At 40.1% G+C, this 24,613-nt stretch overlaps 1 long non-coding RNA gene across 1 annotated transcript in view; it reads right to left on the bottom strand.

The window, feature by feature from the left end:
• Window positions 1–24,613, bottom strand: part of LOC307156695 — a 343,191-nt gene that overhangs the window by 35,969 nt on the left and 282,609 nt on the right. The gene's annotated exons all lie outside the window — the stretch shown is intronic.

The following is a 24,613-nucleotide window of genomic DNA, read 5'->3' as shown; positions in this document are numbered from 1 at the left end:
CGTCTCCTTCCATTAATAATAATAATAATAATAATAATAATAATGTCTAATGCGGTGGCTGTGATATTATAACCAACGTCCGTTGCCGTGATTTTTGGAATTACTTATCGGGAGAGAAAAAAGGACGTTTTAGTCGCATAACATCCGTTAATGGAAACGCCGTCATTTCGCAATATTTTTCTATCGATATTTAGATAATAGCGCAACACATTTGCGCAAATCTGTAATGGAAACGTGGCTACAGACAGTGTAACACTTGAAATCTGGTAGTGGAACTGAAAAAAATGGTTTGTTTGATAGCATCATACTCACCTGGACAAGCTGAAGATCTATGATCTTGTTTGTTCTCTCCTCTATCAAGGAGTAAGTGCCATACTTTGCACAATGCCCAGGGGAATCTGACCTAAGAATGTTAAAAATTTAATTAATGAGTTGCAATGTAAACATTTTCCATCTTAGATGATGGCAACTGTGCATTTACCTGCAGTCACCCGAGATTGCCAGTCCGCCGCCCATCTCCTTTAGTTCCCTAATGACCCCTGTCTGTTCATTCTGCCAGGCCTGCATAACGACTGGGATTGTGTAGAGGTGCTGGTGGCGGAAGAAAGTCCTCACACTGATGCACTGAAGACCAAACAGTGCCAGCATCCTCAGCGTTTGTGTGGCCATACAACCCGAAAAATGTATGGCCCCACTGAGAAGAAGGTTGCAAACAGGCATATTTCTATGCAACATGGGCTGATTCTGCCAATAACGCTCATAGCCACATGTTGCACAGACCTAGATGTATAGAATGAAAAAAAAAAAAAAAAAAAAAAAAAAAGACAACTATGTTAGGAGTCACAATTACACCTTGAAATATATAACACAATTTCACTAAAAACTATACGGTTTATTTAAATTTTATAAACAGTGGAATTTACAAACATCATCTTACTTGCTTTATTTTGATAAAAGTTCCCTCCTTCTGGTTCATGCTACCCTTGCTTTCCCCACAACACGCAGGGCAAATTGTGAATAGGGACATCAACTGGCTTTCACAGACAATAAACTTATCAGCCATGCTGAAAAACAAACCCATTCCTGTTATTCTCTAACTGTCCTATCACAATAAAAGGCAAAAATGCCTAACAACTATACTTAAAGCACACATTCACAGAACCTTCGAACCACAACAGAATTTCTTGACAGTCAAAATCTAAAACCAAAGTAGTCTAATTGCCTTACTTGAGTTCTGGGTTAGACTCCTGTGGCAGTGATGAGTCACTCATCATCTCCTCCTCCTCCTCTGGCATCCATGACATATCATGGTCGCTGTCTATGAAAGAGCTGGTCTCATCATCACTTCGAACAGGACTGGGCAGAGGGGTTGAAGTGGTCTTGACTTTTGGTGTTACTGTCTGTGTCCCCACACTGACCATCTTCGGCCTTACCTGAACAGCTGTGATTGAATGAAGGCCTTGCATTATAAAAAGACACAACAAAACCAATATGACAGCCTGGGTTACACACTCTAGAGTGCGTTCGCCATCTAGCAAGTCCCCACTCTGCATTAAATAGCACCACAGTGACAAGTCAGATATAAGACCAATTATATCCTACCTGCTGAACGTCGCAAAGGTCTAATGTTGCACTGTGAGCCACTGTGATGGACAGATGCTGGTGGGTAATAGGCATCTGGTTCTGGGTCTACCTCTGGTTCTGGGTCAACATCCACTGTATGGCTGACTGTGGGTGCATCCATCCATGACGGTCCCGCTGCATCTTCCAAAAGCTGAAGGAAATACAGCAGTCAACAATACATCCTTGAACAAACGGACTAATGATATTTCACTGCATTTTTAAAACAGGAAGAGAATAATGCGAAACTCTAAAATTACAACATAATGACAAGGTTGCGGACTATGATCACAACGCTAACGTTAGCTAGGTAATTGCTACAATCAAATGAGTATTTATAAGAGTAAGGCCATACGTATTTTTTTACACCAAATCGTGTTTTCACATAAACCACGCAATTATCTTATTACTAGACTTACAGTGAGCACTTTCCGCTTCATCAGGGCATTCGACCGTCCGGCTCGTTGTTGACCAGCTCGCTGTCCTCCGTCGACTGCTTCTACTAACGTTACAGTAGCATGCACCGTAGGCACCGCATCAGCTACCAGTCTCACTCGGGTTTTAAATCCCATTTTATAACCCATGAGATCTCCAACAATGTAGTCCTTCTCAGTGAAATGGGCGCTACAAATGACCGAAGTCTTGGAGACGGAAGCAGCACTGAAGTCAGCGCGTTTGGTCCGAACAAAGTTGACCCAGGCACGGAAAACAGACCTGCTTTTTGGGAAAAAGTGAACTCTGTGACCGGTTTTAACGGTGTTTTTGCACCCAGCACAAACGCAGTAATTCACCATCGTGAAAATACGCCTGCGTATACCTAACTTACGTTAACTAACTTAAATAAATAAATGTCCTAATCACTAACTGTTAATTCTCTCGCTCTATCACTCATACAAACTTCTCCTCAACTCTGAGGGAGACGTCTCACTCTTGTGACGTCAAGCGATTTGTTTGGGGGGAGGAGCAGTTTTAAGCGAGTACAGAAAATAACGAACTTTTTCATCTTATATGCTGCCTTTAGGTATCGAAAAACATAAAAAACAATACATCAACTCGTCAAACGTGTATTTCCCCTAACTATTTTGTGTTCATCTAAAAAAAAAATTTAACCTGACATACACACTTTAAAAGAAATAAACAAAACAATTAACTTGGTGTCAGTCCATCAAACACTCGATACTCAAACACTGATTCACAACAATGACAGGAAGAATCAAACAGTGTTAAACAGGCAACGATGTAACCCGCCAACCAACAGCCTGTTAACTTGAGCTAATAATGTAGTTCAATACTCCTCGGTCCAGTGTGAAAAGACAGTCGGGTACGACGTAAATCCGTGAACATGTAACGTGAAGAGTATAAGCAAAGCAGCAGATGTTCAGCGTCGATGTAGCCAACTGGCGGCCGCACCCCCAGTTAAACAGCACTCCCTAAAATGCACAGGATGTCCATTTACAAATATGTCCCACATTAACCATTCAACTATTACTCAGTATAGCGACATACCTATGATTAACAGCGTTGCGTCACAGGCCCTGAGCTCTGATTGCAGGGCACACACTCAGCTGGTGAAAGGGCTGCTGCCGCACCGGGGATTCTATAGCACGAAACATTCCCTATAAGCCCACGTTATAAAGTTAACGAGTGAAAAGATAAACGAAGCTAACCATACCTGCGGCGCTACGGTAGACAGATAACCAGGCAGACATCAGGTCACTGGGCAGGTAAACAAGATAAGTCGCGTACTGGTGACATCATTTGTCAAAAGAAAAGTCCCGGTTTATAAAGGGGTGTAGCACTTGCGATTGGCTCAAAGTTAACTGCCCAGAACCACTCTCAGCTGCAGCAAATTAAGCGTCACTTAGGGAGGCATGAGCCAGTCAACTGCATCCTGCTACACAAATATGTTAGACCTATCACTTCTGCCACTAAATATTGCTTTATTAATAATCTTCCTGATCAGTTTCATCATCTCAGCATCCCAGATAGCTTAGAAGAACTCAATATTGCGACAGAAACTTTTAACTCTCTCTTTTCCAGCACTTTAGACACAGTTGCTCCGTTGCGCTTAAAGAAGATTAAAGAAAATAGTCCAACGCCGTGGTACAACGAGCACACTCGGGCCCTTAAGAGAGCAGCCAGAAAAATGGAGCGCAACTGGAAGAAAACAAAACTAGAGGTATTTCGCATTTCATGGAAAGAGAGCTCGACTGCATACAGAGAGGCTTTAAAAGCTGCTAGATCTGCTTTTTTTCAACCCTATTAGAAGAAAATAAACATAATCCTAGGTATTTATTTGAAACAGTGGCTAAACTAACAAAAAATAAAGCTTCAAGCCCAGAAGTTTCCAAGCAGCACAGCAGTAATGACTTTATGAACTTCTTCACTTATAAGATTGATAATATCAGGGACAAAATTATAACCATGCAACCCTCTACTACAGTATCGCATCAGGCAGTGCATTGTAGTCTCCCTGAGGAAAAATTTGATTTATTTATTGCTATAGAAGAGAAAGAATTTTCTAAACTTGTTAAATCATTTAAATCGACAACATGTATGTTAGACCCTATGCCGACTAAGCTACTGAAAGAGATGCTTCCAGAGGTCATAGATCCTCGTCTTAATATCATTAATTCATCTTTGTCTCTAGGATACGTACCAAAAACTTTTAAGCTGGCTATGATTAAACCGCTTGTTAAAAAAACGCAACTTGATCCTACAGAATTAGTTAATTACAGGCCGATCTCGAATCTATCTTTTCTGTCAAAGATACTAGAAAAGGGAGTATCCTCACAGGATTTAGACCGTACCATAGTACTGAGACTGCTCTCGTTAGAGTTACAAATGATTTGCTCTTATCATCCGATCGTGGTTATATCTCTCTATTAGTGTTACTCGATCTTAGTGCTGCGTTTGATACTATTGACCACAACATTCTTTTAAATAGACTCGAAAATTATGTTGGCATTAGTGGAATTGCATTAGCATGGTTTAAATCACACTTATCTGACCGTTATCAGTTTGTAGCAGTAAATGATGAGATGTCTCATCGATCACAAGTTCAGTATGGTGTACCACAAGGCTCAGTATTAGGACCGCTGCTGTGCACTCTGTACATTCTACCCTTAGGAGATATCATTAGGAAGCAAGGCATTAGTTTTCACTGTTATGCTGATGATACTCAGCTCTATATTTCTTCACGCCCAGAAGAAACTTACCAATTCACAAAATTAACGGAATGCATAGCTGATATAAAAAATTGGATGACTAGTCATTTCATACTACTTAATTCTGAAAAAACAGAGATTCTAATTATAGGAAGGTTTTTGTCCAAACCAATATGGCTAATATGGTCATACTTCCTGGTTCTGTCAACACTGCACTGGCTCCCTATTAAACATCGTATAGTTTTTAAAATATTGCTGATTACTTACGAAGCACTAAATGGTTTAGCTCCGCAGTACTTGAGTGACATTATTCTAGGTTATTAGGTGAGGAAGTTTTTTGTCCAATAATTAGAATCTCTGTTTTTTCGGAATTAAGTAATATGAAATGACTAGTCATCCAATTTTTTATATCAGCAATGCATTCCGTTAATTTTGTGAATTGGTAAGTTTCGTCAGGGCGTGAAGAAATATAGAGCTCAATATAGAGGTAAAGAGAGAGAGCCCAAAGAAAGGGACTCAGAGAAGAAGAGAGCCAGAGCATCAAAAGAGACAGAGCAACAGTTTCAATCTTCTTTTATCCTTTCCTGACCATGTAACTAAAACCCAGATGTGAGACATTCAAACTGACCAATCAGATAATTACACTCCCCCCACCGCACTAAAGGTGTGACAGTTCATCGACTCCCGAAGTACACACATCTTGGCCTACAGGCCTTGATCACTATCAGCCCCTCTGTGCCTTTAGGAACTACAAATGCTCCTTGTGGGAGAAAGAGGGGGTGGAAACAGTAAAGAAAATATATTGGATTATTTTCAATCCTACAAGCTGATGTAAAGCCAAAACAATCTCTGTTACTGTAATTTCCTATTATCACTGTAAAGCTACTTTGAAACAATTTATATTGTTAAAAGCGCCGTATAAATGAAGGTGGCTTGACTTGACATTATTTCACTTATGCAGTGTGCATGGAAACACAAGTGCAAAGATAATGCACACAGTCATACCACTAACATTAGCATCACGGAAATACGAATATACTCAACATCAGGGACGTCACTAGGATTGGAAGACAGGGGGGGCTTAGCCCCCAGGGTATTTGTAACTTGCGTTTATAGAAAATCTTATAGTGAATTTGAGTAAAAAACAACTATGCATATGTTTAGCTGTATTTGTCTCTTCAACCCCGTTACCATCTTCAACCCTGTTAACCTAGTCTCAACCCCGTCACACCTACATTTTTATTAATTATTTTAAGTTTATGAATAAGTAATTTAATGTTTGTTGAACTTAGTCAGAAATGATCAGAGCAATCATAAGAATACTGATTTTAGTTCAAATTCTGACGTTAAGCCACATCTTTGATCAAAAATGATAGGGTTGCTGTCACAAAAAGTGCCCATTTCAGGCTTTAGTATAGCATAAGTGTAAAATTATATGTAAATTTTATGGTACAATTTCTGGTAAGCTACGCATTTTTATTATTTCAATTCAATTCAATTATTGTGATTTGATTTAATATTGACTAGTTTGGATAAATATTAGGTATTTAAGATAGGCGTTAATTTTTCTCAAGAAAAAAACAAATCACCTAATGCTGTAAACATACAGAGAGCCCTATCAGCTGGTAGTATTATTTAAGGTTAAAAATAACTCAAATTAAATATAATGCGTTTTTTATTATAATAACAACTTTATTTAATGATATAAGTAAAAATATAATAAATATGTAATATAGAACACATATTTAGCAAAATACTCTCTATAGCTGTTTTTATTTTCTTGCCAACTACGTGCTATAGCGTATATTATGTTCATTAAATGGCTTTCCTGAGGTAAATGTGATTTAATTGTTCTCCAGCTATGTTATTGACCTCTTCACGCTGATACAAAACACTGATTGATCGATATTATGTATGAGGAATATAGCCTACATTTCGGTAAGTTGTAGCCTATATCTTTCAACAGTTTTTGTGTTTTTTATACTATTTTAGCTATGATCGGTTCACGTGCGGTAGGCATCTGTCACGTAACAGTTACAAACGCCAAAACGGTATTGTTTGAATTTCGAAATAAAATTGACAGAATCTGAGAGTTGAGATTCTTTTATATCATAACTAACCTGCTCTGTCTAGTCTGTCGGTCTCCGTGTCCTCTTTGCTTCGCGATTTTTCTGTGCATGAGAAAATGGATGTGTGGCGCGAGAGCCTGTGAAAAGTGTCAACTGCGTGTGTCTCACGGTGAATGCGTGAGAGTTGGCAGCTCTGATTACGACTCTTTGTAGGCTACTTCTGTCCAACTTCCGACTTTTCTGCTATTTTTTGTAGCTGGATATATCATTTGTTGCGTCTAAATATGAATGAGGATACGGTTATTGATAAATTGAATTGTTATTGTTGTTCTTATTATCATTTAGGGGGGCTTAGGAACATTTTGGGGTAGCTTCAGCCCCCCTAAAATAGGCCTAACGACATCCCTGCTCAACATCAGAATGTTTCAACACATAATACAACAAATATCGATACAAACAATGTTTAAGACTGTATATGTGAAAATTAAACTTACTTTCAAAGTTACACACACTCATCTATGGCTTGAATACACGCGAGCCCTCCACAGCTTTCAAGCGGAACATAAGTTGTGTTAAACTCTGGGGGTGTGACTAAGTTACGAATGTCAATGATTCACAACCCATCAATAATTAACTTACTGAGCCTTTTCAACATATGGTGAAGCGGCGCACCTAATGCAGAGCCCGCCAAAGGGGGCGGGGCATCTGCCTATATAAGCAGCTAATTTCGCTATAAGATTTCAGGTTAATTCGATGAATGGCAAGCATGGTCTACGCAACGCAGTACTTGAGCGACATTATTCTAGGTTATTACGTGAGGAAGTTTTTTGTCCAATAATTAGAATCTCTGTTTTTTTCAGAATTAAGTAATATGAAATGACTAGTCATCCAATTTTTTATATCAGCAATGCATTCCGTTAATTTTGTGAATTGGTAAGTTTCGTCAGGGCGTGGAGAAATATAGAGCTCAATATAGAGGTAAAGAGAGAGAGCCCAAAGAAAGGGACCCAGAGAAGAAGAGAGCCTAGTCTAGTTTAAAACTAGATTAAAGACGCATCTCTTCAGCCAGGCATTCATATAATACTTTTAATCTTACAGTTAAATCCGGTCTTTAGTTCATAAACGCCAGAGGAGAACTGGCCCCCGACTGAGCCTGGGTTCTCCCAAGGTTTTTTTTTTTTCTCCATTAAGTCACCTGATGGAGTTTTTCGGTTCCTTGCCACTGTTGCCTTTGGCTTGCTCATTTGGGGATAGTTTGGGGATATTTAATTTTAATTTTATCAATCAATAAATTTCGATCATTTTTGATCATTAACGATCATTAGAAACAAACCTTGTTGTATTATTTTAATTTAATACTGTGAAGCTGCTTTGATACAATCTGTATTGTGAATATATACAAATATACTTGACTTGACTTGACTTGACTTGAAGGTGGACTGCGAGGACCAGCCGGCCGCCGCACAGATGTAACCAATAGACACACCACTGGACCACGCCCAGGAAGAGACCATATCTCCAATGGGGCATTGAAGGCCCATTAAGGCGTAGGCCAACACGATAGCGTCCACTATCCAGCAGGAGAATCTCTGCTTCTAGACTGGAAGCCCTTTGGTGCGGCCACCGAAGCATACGAAGAGCTGCTCCGACTGTAGTTTTTGCTCGTCTTCCGCAAGGGGAAGCAAACAGCGAAATAACTTGTGCTCTGAATGGAGTAGAGAGCACTTTGGGCACGTATCCGTGCCTGGGCTTGTGGACAACTTTGGAGTCGTTAGGCCCAAACTCAAGGCAGGAAGCGCTGACGGAGAGCACTTGCAAATCACCCACTCGCTTGATCAAAGCTAAGGCTAGCATGACTCTGGTCTTGAGCGAAAGTAGCCGACAGGGGCCCTTTGAGGGCGTTAAGGGCTGTTGATCGGTCCCAAGAGGGTATGGTAAGAGGACGAGGCGGTTTGAGCTGTGGCTTTTGGAAGAGGAAAAGTGCTAACAGCGGTCAATTGCATGGGTGCGTGAACATGAACACAGCATGCAACTGCAACATCTACTCCAACAGCCGAAACTGAACAGGGTGTTTGGAGGAACACTTGAGAACTTTTTGGAGGATGGTCCGGCCGCGGCGAGACTTAACCTTTATTTTTATAGCGCTTTTTACAATACATATTATTTCAAAGCAGCTTTACAGTGATAACAGGAAAATAATGCAACAAAGTTTGTTTCCAGAAGGAAATAGCGTCAGTCCATAGTTAAGTTCAGTGATGGTTCATTTTTGTTGTAAAAAAGTTATTAATTTAGTTAATTTATATACATAGCCGCTCTGGAGAAAACTGTGATGTCATCGTCCAGCTCAGTTCAGTTCTCATATAATAGTGTCAATGCAGGCAGATCAATATTATTGTTGAATATTAAATTAAATTCCCCCAAATAAGCAAGCCAATGGCGAAAAAAGGCGAAAAATGCGACAGCCTTTCTTTAAGCCCAATCTTTAACCCTCCCCTCTTCCTTCCTGGATGATCAGGATTGCTTCTGAGGCGCAGGGTCCAGCGTTATCTTTGGCCCAGGGTCCCTGACGCTTAGGAGGGAAGCGTTTAGACTGATTTAGACACTCACTCAAATCATTGAATGGGGGTTTTGTACAGGAAAGTTGAGTGTCACTCAGAGTCAAGACCATTAAAGACCACAGAGCAAAATACACAGTGTTAAAATACACAGTGTATATATGTCACTATATGTCACTATATAGCAACGGATGTAAACACTCGGTTGATCAGATAAACAGGAAGTTAATAACCACAGGAGGAGCGTCTGATGTTTAAAGGAGCAGGTGTAACTATATATAATGAAGAGCAAGACTGACAGAAACAGAAAATGGCTGATAAGTGTGATCTGTGTCTGCTGGGACTGATCATTCTCTCTTCACTTCTCACAGGTAAAGAAATCTGTATTTTCTCTAAAGACATTTAGTGGAATTAGTCTGGAAAGAGTTCATTTGAACATGCTCAGTTTATTCTTGCACACATTCACGTTGTGATCTCAGAGTTGTGTATTGATACACACAGATCATACTGTATTATTCCTGATACTGGACATAGTGTCACTCAAACATCTGATGATCTTCATACACTAAAACTTGTTCTGAATGTAGATTAAACTAAAATCATGTTATTCTCAAGCTCGAAAGGTGGTAGACAATTTTATTCCTCTCCAGACTTCACGAGGTAATGTGATTGAGTTAGTATGTGATAATGTGATCTTTATCGATGATAAATTATCTTTTGGGTCTCACATAGGCCTGTCTCATTTAAAGAAAAAATTGAAAATAAAGCTTGGGTTTTATTTTAGAAACAGGTTTTGTTTTTCATTTAATGTAAGAAAGAGATTAGTTTCTGCTACTTTCTTGCCTGTACTTGATTACGGTGATTTGATCAATTTGCTTCCACTCAACTTCTTTCTTCTTTGGATGCTGTTTATCTTTAAGATTTATATCAGATTGTAAACCTTTATCTCATCATTGTATATTGTATAATAGAGTAGCCATGCCATCTTTGTCTATTAGAAGGAAAATTCATTATTACCTAATTATTTATAAAACTATTCTGGGGTTGTTTGCCTTTGTATCTAAGTTGTCTAATTCAAAAGAAAAGTGTTGGGAAATATTCCCTCCGGTCTGATAATTGTTTTACTCTCTCCGTTCCATTTGTAAGAACTGAACTGGGAAAAGGGGCTTTTATGTACACAGCTCCATTTGAATGGAATCTACTCCAAGCGAAATTGAAATTATAAACTCTGGTGCCTATGGAACATTTTAAATCTATTATTCGGTCACTCGAAGAAGACTCATTGATTTGCAATTGTTTTTAAGTGTTTTAATTATATATTTGTTGTTTCAATCTGTAAGTTGTGACTGTAACTGCTGCCTATTCTTGGCCAGGACTCTTCTGTGAAAGAGATTTTGAGAGATTTTCCTGGTTAAATAAAGGTCCTTCTGTCATGTCACTTAATGTTAATACCACTACTGTCGTGTTATGTAATGGAAAATGTCAATTTAAATACAGAAATGCATTGTCATTTTGCACATTACATTTCAAATAGAATTTTGCTAACCATATGCTTCCATAGTTTCACACGGGACGCGGAAAGCGCAAGTCGTAGTTCTTTTTTTTTTTTACGAGAGGCACACACACACACACACACACACACACACACAGAGAGAGAGTGGCAAATCGTTATGTCGTTACGTTACAATCAAATGCCAATGCAATGCTTCTGTGTCCAGAGGCATAATGAGCAATTAGTATGAGCATCAAAGATTAGTTTCAGCAACTTTTTTTTTTTTTTTTAACTAAATGAATCAATGTTTTTGGACTAATCTGTTCATTTAATGGTTCAATTGCTCACTCATGAAGACAGTCACTTGTCGCCACCTACTGCCCTCTGGGCTTCTTCGGTCAAAAATGACCAAAAACTTTTACATTTTTAATTTTTTTTTTTTTTTTGCTTCATCGGAATGGGATGACACTTGGTAACTTTTGTTGTATTAGCTATGTGAACACACAAAAAAATCATGGACATGATTCGGATATGTTAAAGGGTCGTAAAAAAATAGTCACACTTAGCTTCCTCCCGGTCAAAAATGACCGACATAGGAAATGAATGGGAAATACGAAAAAATACGAAAACTCAGAGAAACTTTTGGTGGTACAAACTACAGTGGTATTAGCCACTGTGCAGAAAAAAAAGTGCACCGCAATAAAGGGGTGACACTCTAAAACATCAAGAGTCACAACAAATTATGCTCCAAACTATATAAAAACTATATAATCATAACTCCAAAACTGTAGCAAGGAGAGTCAAAAGGTAGGTATCATTTGAAAGAACTCTTTTTAACTTTTTTTAGAATATAAATTAGATTACATTTGGACATTGTCCTGCCGAGAAACGGCTGATAAAAGACAAAAATATATATATAATTTTTATTATGATTTTGCATATCTTTCTTATTTGTCATGGAATAACTCAGGAAGGAAATAAGGTAGGAGGAAAATTCTTTTTTTAGTGAAGTCCCCCTACATGTTAGCTGCATCTGGATAAAAAAAAAAAAAATGGATAAAGGAATCAAAAGTTACAGCATTTGGAAAAGAGATAGCCTTTTTGTACAGTCTTTGACACCCCCTCATGGGCAATTTTTTCTCCATGAAGAATATCTTGTCATAAAAGCAATAGATTATGTTAATTTTGGGCTCATTTTAATTGTAATAATATGCTGTAAATAATGAAGTGCCATTTTCAATGATCTGTGAATGTTTCATGAGCTGTATGATGTTTTTGACACATTGCAGTACATTATTTTATAGATTATGAAAAAAAAAAATTCTACTTATCAGCAAATAACATCATTCAAATGACATCAACTTTGTGTTAATCAAGGCAAGATTTTTGAAAAATATGGTAATGAATATTTTCGCAGCTAGGTGGCGCCTGCTGGCGGTACACTCGGTTTTAGAGGGATTACTCAGCACTCGTTAGGAGTTAATAAATGTAATTAGATGCATTAAAAAGCTGAGATCCTAAGCTTTAAAATGATTTATAATTTGTGTTGTTCCATTCAGTGGTTGCTTAGTAATTATTTTTTTTTCTTTCCGAATGGGAATAAAAATAAATAAATAAAATAAATAAATAAAAAAGCTATAGGCGGTTATAGGACATGACACATATTTATATATTTTGAAGCCACTAGATGGCGCTCTTCTCACTTGAATTTTTTTTTTTTTAGGCCTGCACTCTATTTTGATGTGAAATGTTGCATTTATTAAAAAAAAAAAAAAAAAAAAAAAAAAAATTATATATATATGTATATATATATATATATATATATATATATATATATATATATATATATATATATATATTCTAATGGATATATATTCTATAATTAATGCAAAGTATCATAAAAAACTATAACAATTCTAAATAATAATCATAAAATATTATAGAACAAAACTATATTTGATTGGTTATTCTGGGAAAAAATAAAGTTAAATTTTAAGGCTTTACGGAGCCCCCCTAGTCCCACTTTGGCAAAAAAATTTATTATAACTATCTCGTGGCCTCAAGATAGTAACTCGTGGCCTCAAGATAGTAACTCGTGGCCTCAAGATAGTATCTCGTGGCCTCAAGATAGTAACTCGTGGCCTCAAGATAGTAACTCGTGGCCTCAAGATACTAACTCGTGGCCTCAAGATAGTAACTCGTGGCCTCAAGATAGTAACTCGTGGCCTCAAGATACTAACTCGTGGCCACGAGAAAGTGAGTTTTTTCAAGGCGAACGTTCCCTTTAATGTTTCCATGGCGACGCGTCACATACACCGCAGCCACAATAATAGCCTACTGTATGACAGATGTGTCGCTTTTATTTAGCTTTTCCTTTTTTATTCAAAATATTCACAAACTTGCTTACCATGTCATCAACTAGCCTATCTGATATTCCGATTCTCAAATACGTGTAAGTGAGTGTGTTTGGTCGTTTAAAAACGCGTTTTGCGCTGTCATCACAACTAAGCAGTTTTTTCAACTTCATAATGTTTATTTTTTGTTTCAGATATTTAAATAGTCATAAGCACGAGTAAAACAATACATCTGGAGTTTGTAAAACACACTGATGTCTGTGGAAGCAGCAATAACAATCTATTCAAATATAATTTGCCGACATGTGTTATTCATATTAGACAAATATAGTGCAAGACAAGGAACTATAAAGTTTACTCTATTCTTCTCAGTTCACCGGCCACTTTCTTGCATTTATTTCGGGAGAAAGTGATGAATTCACGTGCTGTAAATCCGACTGACCGGACAACATTGCAGCGCCCATCTCATGTTATTATAGATCAAAATTATTTATAAAGGTTTTTAAACGACCAAACACACTCACTTACACGTATTTGAGAGAATCGGAATATCAGATAGGCTAGTTGATGACATGGTAAGCAAGTGTGTGAATATTTTGAATAAAAAAGGAAAAGCGAAATAAAAGCGACACATCTGTCATACAGTAGGCTATTATTGTGGCTGGCTGCGGTGTATCTCGTGACGCGTCGCCATGGAAACATTACAGGGAACGTTCGCCTTGAAAAAACTCACTTTCTCGTGGCCACGAGTAGCACACTTGAAGGAATGAACAAGCGTGTGATTTGGTTGGGTTCTTTTATTCAGCCAGCGTCATTCGCAACAGCTCCGTACCACACAGTACAACATAACTCAATACTCATCGTCTCGTTAAACCTCGCGTGAACTAACTTTTCTTTTCTCTTCTAGGTTTTTCTCCGGGGTTTCCTCTGGCTTACTGCCACCAACTGGACACCCATCACATAGCTGTATACTACAAATTGACATGCATGTACTGAATAATTAAATAACCATTATTAATAAAATAACTGAAATGACAAAAACTATTACATGGGGGGGGGGGGGGGGGTCTAGCTTTTAACTCACAATTATCTTATAACAATTATACTATTCTATCAATGTATATTCTAGATTTCCCCACATTCTCCCCTACAAAACAGAATGTAGTCCCGACATTCTCAGAATAAATTACTGGTTATCTACCCGTAGATAATTTCTTTGGTAGGAGTCAGTGATACAACAGTTTTAGTACTCGTGCTATACTGTCACACGACACACAACATGTATCTCCTTTTCCATGCAGTGTGTTTGTAGCAGACATCATTGTGCACCATGATCTTCTACCACCATCGCTGTTTATCAACAGGAATCTGTACTTTCACTGAAGGAATCTAACCTTGCACCATTGAAACAATTTATTTTATGTTTTCTTCTGGAATGTTATGGTAACTATTTTCTCTTTAAAGGAGTCATAATGTTGTTTTAACTTTGGTACCCAATGCTCTATTATAGTCTTTCAGGCACTTCTAAAAAAGAAAAGTGGAAAAAAAATCAACACAGAGCCCCTCAGACCCTTATTTCTAAAGGCATTATTGTCTCGCGAGATCTGATGCGATGTTTTGGCTGTCGTGGACGGTCATTATAATAATGCAAATGAGGGGTGCGTTGATTGGTTGCAGGAAGGAGGGGGGTTGACACCGCAGGTAACTCTTTAGCATATCATTACAAACTGACATCATGGCGCAAAGTGTCAATGAACCCGACCCGGCCGCGACCTATGGGATTCAACCGTACATGTTTGAGCCGGACTCTGAACCAGAGCTGGAAAGTGAAGATGTAGAGTCGATGGAAGGACGTCTACATCAAGATGTCTCTGAATGGTAAAGACAATCATTTTGACTGAGACATACATTAACATCAGTAACGAGCAAAAACGTGTGTTGCTATTTTCTCCCACATAAATTTACCTTTTATTTAATGTAGATTACATTAACGGAGATGTAGTTTTTTTTTTTTTTTTATCAGCTTACAGTGGTTTTGAGATTTTTACTATCATGTGGTGTTTTTGCCTTGTTTCACGTTGTGGTTATTTAGACATTCAATATTTTTCTTCTTTAGACATGCAACGTCGTTATACTTGCATTTAAACAGTTTTAGCCACTGAGCATGGACTCCTGTACCGTCACTACTGTAGCTGCTAGTGTAAAACAAAGTGGAAAGATGTGGCTAGCATTCGTAGAGTCCATTCCCCGTGTTTACCTCGAAGGTAACGTTACATACAATAGCCGCATTAGCAGTTAACGTTAGCTGCTATTTGTTAACCGCAGTAAAGCAATAAAAACACAGTCTTACCTTTTCAATTTCTGGCAAGTCCCTGATGGTTGGGATGGCACCTTTTCCCAAACGGAGCTTCGAGGCCAAGTTCGCCTGATTTTGCCCCAAATTTGTAAATGATTCCGGTGTAAAATGTTTAGCACACACACCTAACGATACGCCACTTGAAAGAGTTGTTGGGACAGCGTCATTAAAAATGAATTTCCTCCACTGTTCCCTGATAGTTTCGTCCGTTTTTGGTAGATAAAACACATTTGCATGTTGTTTGTGGCAGTCAACCACAGAGCATCTCAGGTGTAGGCTACACTCGGTTTCTCCATCTTTCTCGAGTCGACTAAACTGAATCTGAGGGGGAGAGGGGGAGAGGGGCGGGCTTCCCGCGGCATAGGTTTGCGGTGTCCATATTTGGTATATCCTCCCCCGTCTTGACGTCAAGAGGGGGAAGAAATCAAAATCTCGTTTTTTCGTGCGCGTGCACGTGGCCTATTTTACAAACCCTGAGGTAAACAAACGCTTCACTTTTAAATATCGGCTTCCCGGCCAGTGTACAATCATTATGCAATCATAACATACATTGATTCTCGTGGAAAAGTGAAATTTCTACATTATGACTCCTTTAAAACAAAAATATGAACTCAATCTTATTCTGGTCTTAATTTAACTTCTTAACATTTTAACTAGAACTAATTAGTGATTTAATTCAGCAGTTCACCCATCTACGATACTAGGCTGACCTAGAGTATGGTAAGTAAACAATTTTTTTTGTTTTCTGTTTCTCAAAGGATATACTCTTTTGCAGGCAGGTTGTGAAGGAGTCTCCCCGTCACTCTCTTCAGGATCATCAGTTTCTACAGCCTCTTCTCTGGATGATGACACATCATCTTCTCCCCGTCCTGCCCCTTGTTCATGTTCTGAATGAGGTTCTGGAGGTTCTCTGACGCTCTGATTCTCCTTTTTGACTGGCACTCCAACCAGGCATTTCCAATCATCCTCACCATCTGAACTGTCACAGAATGTTTGATTTTGCTGTGTCGATGTTTTTTCAGTCTTGGCTTTTTTCTTGTTTTCTTTTTCAGGTCTTCCAGGTAAACATTCTCTCTCTGCAGGTAAGTAGTCACATGGTAACAATAGGTTCCTGTGTAGTATTCTTGTTTTCCCTTTGCCTTGTTCAGGTCGGACTTCATATACCGGACTATCCTGGTACTTCCTCTTGGTGACGACATAAACTTGTTCTTCCCAAAATGATCGAAGCTTCCCAGGTCCACCTTTTTCCTTGAAGTTCCGAACAAGTACTCTGTTCCCAGGGATCAGTTCAGCTCCGTGTATTTTCTTATCGTACAAAGCTTTACCTCTTTCCTTCTCTTTGTGTGACACTCTTGAGGCTAACTTGTAAGCTTCTGTCATTCTCTTTCTCCAGTCCTCAGCATAGTCATGGTAAGATGAGCTTTGGTTCTTTGCTGGTACACCGAACATGATATCAATGGGCAGTCTGGGAGTACGGCCGAACAGGAGATAATAGGGAGCAAACCCTGTTGCCTCACTTTTCGTACAGTTGTATGCATTCACAACTTTTGCAAGTGACGTCTTCCAGTCGGCTTTGGCGGTTTCTGGTAAGGTCCTCAGCATTGCTAGCAAAGTTCGATTAAACCGCTCAACTTGACCGTTGCCCTGCGGGTGATACGGTGTCGTGTGGGAGCCTTGCACACCACTGTACTCTTGCAGCTTTGAAAACAGCTTGTTATCAAACTCCCTGCCTTGGTCGTGATGCAGTTTTGTCGGGAACCCAAACTTCAAAACAAAGTCCCCGAACACCTTCTCAGCCGCTGTCTTGGCGCTCTTGTTTCTGCATGCATACGCCTGTGCGAATCGTGTAAAGTGGTCCATCACAACTAAAATGTATTCATAACCTCCCTTACTCTTCTCTAGGTGCAGAAAATCAATAGAGACCATCTCAAATGGGTAAGTGGTGGTGATGTTTACCAGAGGAGCTCGGGTCAGTTTGTTTGGACGCTTGCTTCTCAAGCAACTACAAACACGTGTGACATAGTGTTCCACTTCCTTTTGCATGTGGGGCCAATAAAACCGATCTCTGATTAAGTTCAGCACCCTTTCTGCTCCCAGGTGGCCCATGTCTTGATGCAACTCCTTATAAACGAGCTCATGGTATGTCCTAGGCAATACCAACTGATGACGAGATGCTGTTTTCCGAAACAAGAGACCATGTTCATCCAGGTATAATTTTGCTCTTTCCCTCATCAGTCCCCGAACCTCTCTACCCTGACTTCTGTTCACAGGCCGCGGTTTCATTTTTAGGTATGTAACAGCTTCTCTGATTTCAGGGTCTTCCTCTTGGGCTTTTCTCAGTACCTCCTTGGGGATCTCTGCAACTGAAGTGAACAGCTCCTCCTCCTGTTCTCCCGACAACGCAGTTTCAATTGTAAGTGGACACAACCACGGCCCTCTCTCCTGACTCTGTACTACCGCTGACTGAGATAAGCTGACCATGACTTCAGGGTGCACTTCTTCTGAACAGGTTTTCATGTACTGTTCCATATGCAGCGGCATACGCGACAAGCCATCCGCGTCCCCATTTGACTTTCCTGGGCGGTATTTGATGGTAAATCGAAAGTCAGCAAGTTCCGCTACCCATCTGTACGTTGTGGCATTTAACTTGGCTGTTGACATCACATATGTGAGAGGGCTATTGTCCGTGTACACTATGAATGATGGTGCATGATAGACATAGTCTCTGAACCGCTCACATATAGCCCACTTCATGGCCAAGAACTCCAACTTTCCTGAGTGAAGATGGTAGTTTTTCTCAGGAGGGGTTAGGGTTCTTGATCCGTACGCTATTACCACTAACTTGCCTCTTTGCCTTTGATAAAGCACCGCACCAAGGCCTTCCTGTGAAGCGTCGCAATGGAGTACAAAAGGTTCATCCAGATCTGGATATCCCAGCACCGGTGGGTTAGATAAATAATCAATTAACTCACAGAGGGCCTTTTGATGTTCATCTGTCCACGTGACTGGATGTGATGACGCAAGCTGTCCTTGGCCATGTTTCCCTTTTCCTTTCCGCTTCATCTGTACTTTCCCTGTTGGTGTCTTTTTTTCGGCGTGCAGCAGATAAAGAGGTGCGGCCTTGCGGGAAAAGTTTTCAATGTATGACCGGTAGTAGGAGAGAAATCCTAACAACTTTCTCACCTCACCAACTGTCTTAGGGATCCTTTCTTTCAGTGCTTGGACAGGAGCAACGTCAGCCGGGTCCATCGTGTACCCATCTTTTGTCACCAGCCTCCCTAGGAATCGTACCTGATTTCGGAACACTTCACATTTTCGAGGCGTTAGTTTGACACCATGATTTTGATAACACTGCAGCACTTTTCTAATGTCCTGAAGATGATCATCAAATGTTTTAGAATGAACTAAGTTATCATCCAAATATGGTTGACATACCTCATCACGCAATTCTCTCAGGCACTCCTCCATGCTCCTTTGGAATTCAGCAGGTGCATTTGACAATCCGAAAGGGACCCTCACCCATTCATATAGTCCCCACGGTGTAATGAACGCAGTGAGAGGTCGGCTGGATTCCTCTACAAAACCCTGGTGATAGGCTTTGCCTTGATCAAGGACTGAAAACCAGGTGTTTCCTGCCAAGCTGTCGAGCATGTCCTGTATGCGGGGAATAGGGTGTCTATCTGGAATGGATTTCTTGTTTAACTCCCGATAGTCACAGCAGAGGCGGAGAGTTCCATCTTTCTTACGCACACAGACTACTGGTGAAGAATATGGTGACTTAGATTTAGTAATCCACCCCTTATTTAACAGATCCTCCAGGTATTCTTTAACCTCTCTGCGAAGTGGCTTCGGGACGGACATGTATGTGTGCTTCACAAATGTGGTATCATGGAGGCGGATTTTTAGCTGGAGAGATGGAATACATCCTACATCGCTGTCATCACGAGCAAAAGCACCACTCTCCTCCCTTAAAAGCTGCTTCACTTTCTGCTGCTGTTCAGGTTTTAGGTGATCAACGCATACAGGAGGGTCCCATAGGTTTTCTTTTTGAACCGTTAACGTTGTATTTGCGTTTTCTGTAAATTGGCTGACTTGTTCACCGTCTTTTTGGAACAGGCTTTGGGTGGTGTGTGCAACAGTCGCACATGCAACCTCTTTCTGAGCGGTCACCGGTCTCACCTCAGCAGGGTAGATGGCTTTTACTCGCTGTATATGGCCCAGAACTGCCCGTGGAGGCAGGTCAATGTCATGAGTAGTATCATTGATCACAGGAATACAGATGCGTGAACAGGTCCCTCTCTTAAGGCAAACAATGTTTTCCTCCACCCTCAATCCATCTGGCCACTTCGCGCACTCATCCGGTACAAAAAGAGCATCTTGATCAGATAGCAAAGGGCCCGTTTTAATGCAACATTTGACAGCTCTAGCCTGTTGGGCAGGAATTTTTGTTACTGACCTTCCTACTTTCACTACTCCATCACTGAACCCTTCGTATTGGCTTCTCACTAAGTTCAGCAAAACCTCTGCTTTCTTGCAGTCACAGGACAGTGCAGTACTCATGGCTTTGGTCTTTACATTGGTAGGTCGCTCTACACCACTTTTCAACAGGTACTCAATGACATTGTAACCAATGATGGGCTCCTCTGCCACTTCATCATCACCACATACCAATACCGGTACCTCCAGTTCCAACGGTGTGGTTTTGTCTGTTCCCAGCTTGAATGTCACTTCGACCCAGCTTTCAAACGGGATCACTGTTTGATTCACTGCTCGACCGGTGAGGGTTCCAGGGCCTAGGATCTCTTCAAGGCCACGTAGTGTTGTGTGTGGAAGATGTTCTTTTTGCCACTTTTCATTCATGAGACAGACTTGTGAGCCAGTATCCCATAGCGCTTTTGTTGCTACCCCATCAAAGAAACAGTTCACCATACATTTTTCTCCGATCAAATTCACTAACTGTGCATTATGTTTGGTGGACAGCTGATTAGTAGTTATGGATCTGATATGCTGCAGAGGACACTCCTTTCGCTTCGCTGCTTTCTGAGCTTCCAGCTGCTTAATGCTGTCACACAGGATGTCATGTTGATGTTCTGGCCACAGTGAGGATGTGGTGTGAGTTGTTACTGCCATACTGCTAGCTGAGTGTCCTCTTTCTGTTCTTCCTGCAGGTGGTCCCCTGCACCCTCTGGAAAGATGTCCACTTTGCCCACATTTAAAGCAATGATCACACTGGTCACCTCTGCCATCATCTTGACATCCACGGCATCCTCGCTTTCTTTCTCTGGGCTGCATGGAACGGTAAGTACTCATCGCTTTCCTCATTTCTCCGATCTCCTCTTTCAGCTGTTTAACGACCTCATAGAGCTCAGAGTCTTTCTTGTCCATGACTTGTGGAGTTTTCAAAGCTTTTAATTGTGTGCATGTGGACTGTTCTTTACCTCCAACAGCATGACCCATTCTCTCTTGACTTTGACGTAGTTCTACTGGAACCTCACTGACTTTAGTTTCTTTGATGTTGGCATTTTTCTTGAACTTTTGCTGTCGTTCGCACTCAAGACTTGCAGCTTCGTTCATAGCTGTGATGAGAACCTCATCTGTGATTTGTAGGATCATCAAGGCAGGTTTTTAGCTGATACTTAATGTGATCGTTTGATAACCCTGTTCCTAGTGCGCGCAGGAATCTTCTCTGTATGAGATCAGAGCTGTACGGTTCTTCTCCATCTGGTTCTCGAGCAGCAGCTAAAAGTCTTTCCTTCAACTCAATGGCATGGAATAGGAAGTTTTGTGGTGACTCACGGCTCTCTTGAGTGATGTTTATCAGTCGATGATACAGGTCTGTTGAGCTTTCTTCCTTATAATGGCCTTTCAGAATCGTGCGCAGCTGAGAAAGGGTTAAATCAGTCTTGATCTCCAGCATATCACGCAGGCTCATACCTGGACTCACTGCTCTTATCACCGCATCAATTATTTCAGACTCTCTGTGTCCCTTGTTCACTCCAGCATCAATTTGGTGCATCAAGTTGTTGTATGAAAGCTTATCTTTCTGACCCCGTTCTCCAATTTGGCCATTAATCTTAAAATCACGTCGGATAGTGACTTCAGGGACTGCATGATGATGATGGGAAAACACAGGGGGACTTGACACATCAGGAACTTTCAAACTCAGGCGTTGGATTTCATTTTTTAACACATTTGTTGACAACTCAAACTGATGCTGCAATTCTGTGTACTGTCTCTTTAAATGCGCGAGCTCCGCCGAATTTCTGTCTGCGTCAACACCGCTATCTTGTACCGCGCGGTCACTGCTTTGCGTCATCTTGCTAGAAAACTCTAACAAATCTTCCACATGTTGACGGGCTACATCGTCATCTTCCGTCTCTATAACATTCTCTACTGATTCACTTATTAATCTGATCAGCGAGTGCCTTTTGGTTTGTCCCTCCTCCACTGACAGTTTCACATACACACACACCTCGTGCAGCTGATCGAGCCGCAGCCGGACCAACGCAGCGCTCAGCTGATCTTGCAGTTGCTCAATGTCCATGCTCAGCGTTTTCGTAGACGACTCACTCAAAACGGCACCGCCGATCCCATCCTCGTCGCCAGTATTTTGTAGCACACTTGAAGGAATGAACAAGCGTGTGATTTGGTTGGGTTCTTTTATTCAGCCAGCGTCATTCGCAACAGCTCCGTACCACACAGTACAACATAACTCAATACTCATCGTCTCGTTAAACCTCGCGTGAACTAACTTTTCTTTTCTCTTCTAGGTTTTTCTCCGGGGGTTTTCCTCTGGCTTACTGCCACCAACTGGACACCCATCACATAGCTGTATACTACAAATTGACATGCATGTACTGAATAATTAAATAACCATTATTAATAAAATAACTGAAATGACAAAAACTATTACATGGGGGGGGGGGGGTCTAGCTTTTAACTCACAATTATCTTATAACAATTATACTATTCTATCAATGTATATTCTAGATTTCCCCACACACGAGTTACTATCTTGAGGCCACGAGTTACTATCTTGAGGCCACGAGTTAGTATCTTGAGGCCATGAGTTAGTATCTTGAGGCCACGAGTTACTATCTTGAGGCCACAAGATAGTTATAATAATTTTTTTTTGACAAAGTGGGACTAGGGGGGCTCCGTAAAGGCTTCGTCCGTTTTTGACCGGGTTTTTTAGTGTGACCCATTTACGAAGAAGCCCAGAGGGTTTAATGATGCAAGTTACACAAACACACACAAGCGGAGTGATACAAACAGTGAAAAGCCCCAGTGCTGATACTGGGGAAATATAACATATTCGAGCACCATATACACATATTAATATTTATACAATACTACTATTATTATTATTACTATATACAATACTATCGCTTATTTCTTGGACTGGGCAAATGTCTATTGTCCATTTATGTATGAACTGATTGTTTTTTCTTTACTGTTATTGTGAAGCGTCCTTGAGCTTGGCACTATATAAATTAAAATTATTATTATTATTATTATTATTATTATTATTATTGTTGTTATTATGGCATCATATTTATTAGGTGCTTGTGTTGTTAAATTGAGCTTATATTTTCCACAGTAATTAGCAAAGAACATATGTGTTAAATGTAATAATGTTAATCTCACCCTGGGCAGCTGCTCTTCCTCTCTCATCTCCATTACATTCTTCTTCTCGCAGTCTCCTAATCTTTACCTGTATATCTCATCTTCCCAGAGCTGAGCTTTGATCGACACACTCTTTGCTAACTGATTGTTTTCGTACTCAACTCAGTGGTGAGTACGGCCCTGTGTGTGAGGGATTTGAACAGCTCTCTGATAAAGACTAATAGTTTATTCTGGAGAGTGTGTTGTTTGCTTTAAGTCAGGAAAATACTATGATTTAAAACTTCTGCTTTTTATGCTGATTTTTTTTATATATTTATTAATATATATCATAATGATCACTGAGATATACTGTGTTTCAGGAACCAGTGGAGCTCATGTGTTCATCAGTTCTGGTGAAAATGTCTCTCTGTCCTGTAATAAAGCTCTTTCTGACTGCAAATCAACTGCATGGATCTACTATAAAAGATTCAGACGTTCAGGGAGAGTTGAACTGATTACTGGAGGGATAAAGAAGTACGACACAGAGAGACATGAGAGACTGAGTCTGGAGTCTGACTGCTCTCTGAACATCAAGAACGTCACAGAAGAAGATTATGGATTATACACCTGCAGACAATATGTGAATGGAGAACAACAAGGACCTGGTGCTGATGTTTATCTGCATGTTCTTCATGGTAAGTTTATGATTATGTGGTCAATTTAAAAAGGGCAGATTCACCCTTTAAACTCAGATGATGATTGAAGAGTCTGTGATTTGTGTCTTGTGTTCAGTTTCAGTGTCTCCATCATCATCATCATCATCATCATCATCATCTTCATCATCATCATCTTCATCATCATCATCATCATCTTCATCCTCACAGACTGAGATCAGTCCAGGCCGCTCTGTGACTCTCTCCTGTCAGTTGTATTCATATACTGGACTCTCAGATAGATTCTCCTGTGATTATTTGGTCTATTTTGAGGGAGTTGAGCTGTTGTGGGTGAATCAGGCTGGTGTTGATCTGAAGACAGACTCCAGATATCAGATATTATCATCATCAGCTCCAGGTCGCTGTATCATCACTCTGACTACAACACTCCTGAATGAAGATGACAACAGAGAGTGGAGATGTCAGCTTACTCACAGAAATCAACTCAAGACCTCAGTCAGATTCACTGTCAAGAATTCAGGTGAGAAAACACTCTTTTCTGACAGATTTGTGAAAACTTCCACAGATTGGCTCTACTCTTTCTGATGGCTTCATACGTTTTGGGTAAAATATTAGTGGTCAAAGTCATAAACTGCATAAACAATCCTTATAATCCCCAATATTGGCCTCCTACATGGGTCATACATGATATATTGCATAAATCAGACGAGTGTATTAAAGC

Source organism: Squalius cephalus, assembly GCF_949319135.1.
Source record: "Squalius cephalus genome assembly, chromosome: 1".
In the NCBI taxonomy this organism is placed as follows: domain Eukaryota; kingdom Metazoa; phylum Chordata; class Actinopteri; order Cypriniformes; family Leuciscidae; genus Squalius; species Squalius cephalus.
This window is presented reverse-complemented; position numbering and strand designations above follow the sequence as displayed.